The sequence below is a fragment of the Limulus polyphemus genome, unplaced genomic scaffold (genome assembly GCF_000517525.1).
Source record: "Limulus polyphemus unplaced genomic scaffold, Limulus_polyphemus-2.1.2 Scaffold6720, whole genome shotgun sequence".
Taxonomy (NCBI): Eukaryota; Metazoa; Arthropoda; class Merostomata; order Xiphosura; family Limulidae; genus Limulus; species Limulus polyphemus.
In genome coordinates, this window is record NW_013672330.1 from 1 (window position 1) to 1805 (window position 1805).

The following is a 1805-nucleotide window of genomic DNA, read 5'->3' on the forward strand; positions in this document are numbered from 1 at the left end:
GAGAAAGAATAAACTAGTTTTATTTAAGTAAGGACTTGTGTCGCTAAAGTTTCATCCGAAAGAAATTATACGGGAAATCAACAAACGACCAGAGACGTAACAATATTCATATCACAAATTTTCTTGATTATTTCCATCCACTTCAATAAGAACGTTAAATGTTTGGAGGTGCAGATACATAAATAACATTCTTCTCCACCCTCCAGAATAGGACATGATGCGGCGCCTCTTGTCCATTGGCTACAATATTTGAGATGTATATTTTTCTGTAACGCTTAATAAATACCGAGGAAAAAGAACAGGTTTTAATCTTAATTCAGATTTCTCTCTTGGCTAAAATCTAATGCATTATGTATATGATAGGTCAGATATCTGTGTTTGTGAACGATTTTTGCACTAATATCTTAATTAAAATCAAGTTTAAATTATCTTAGCTTGACAAATTTATTAAAATCAAAAACAGAATTATACAAACGTGTAGTTTAGATGGCTTTGTTTTAAGTTAAATACAAAGCTACACAGTAGGCTGTCTTTGCTCTGCCCGCCACGGGTATCGAAACCCGGGTTCTAATGTTGTAAGTCCGCAGACATGCCGCTGTGCCGGGGGACAGTTTAGATGGAAAACGACCATAAATAATGAAGTGGAATCCTTTTGCTATGCCTGATCTCCTGATCGGAATTTAGGTCTTTTGTGACCTAGGAGGGTCAGGTACTCTGAGACCTCTTCCTTTTGCTATTGTCAATTCAACTGGCGGGCTTTGAAAGTTCAACACGTAGCAATGGCGGCCGTTTGCGCATGCCCAAAATCACGTGACTTACAACCAAGTGTTTATATCTGTTTTCGTATTAGTAAACAAATAAGTTAGAGACGCTTAGTTTAGGCTTAGTTTTAAATGTCGCATGATTATTTGTTTCTGTTTTGTTCTTTGGCGGTTTTAGTGTTGTAAAATGAAAAATTTTTATCAATCTTAATAAATTTGTTTAATTAAAATAGGCAAATATAGTAATTATATTAACAACGAAAGTTACAAAAGCTTAAATTTTGAATGCAAAGGTGAGTCCAAAGACTGTTGTGGTAATTAAAATGAATGAAAATTTACTCATCATCATTATAAATATTTGCACAATAAGTATAAATTCTGCTTTTGCCATAATAAAAATAAGCTAATTAATTATAGGTTATAACTGAAAAGTAATACTCATAGTGTTAAAAGTACTGATGTATACATGAGTGAAACCAAGCCTTTATAACAACTGAAATTTACAAGAAAATTGGCATAAAGAGAGAAAAAAAAATTTGTTTTTATTAAACTTAACGATACTATGAGTTATAACATAAAACTATGGATAAGAATAGACAGCAAACTGCATAAAATTAACAGCCGGTTATCCTTGCTGTGTTAATCCAGTGATTAATCTTGAGAAGTAAAAGAAATTATTTAAAAAACAACGATTATTTTTTACACAATTCAATAAAATGAGATTGTTTCCATCCTCCAAATTAATAAAATAATAACTTACTGTACAAGGTTAAAAAGTGATAAAATCCCTGATGTGACTGCAGAACAATCTCATACACTCTACATGTTTCGACATGTATTTTGCTTCATCCTCAGGAGTGTAATGTTTTGCAAATAATTTATTTATACAGTTATCAAAACACCAATTTACATATTAAAGAATTTCATACCATCTGCTGACAACCTTTCCATCAGGTCCATCATTCTTATTCAATAATTTAAATTTACTTTTTTACATTTAATTATCTCAATAGATTCACGTATATTCATACCAATTACATTTCC

General features: G+C 31.5%; 1 protein-coding gene across 1 annotated transcript in view; it reads left to right on the plus strand.

Annotated features, from left to right (window-relative positions):
• Positions 1 to 864: 864 nt before the first annotated feature.
• The window catches only part of LOC106474015, a gene marked incomplete at its 3' end in the record, with an annotated part of 40485 nt that continues 39544 nt past the window's right edge, over positions 865 to 1805 (plus strand). The window contains exon 1 of the mRNA XM_022402397.1: positions 865 to 1054. The remainder of the gene's footprint in view (positions 1055 to 1805) is intronic.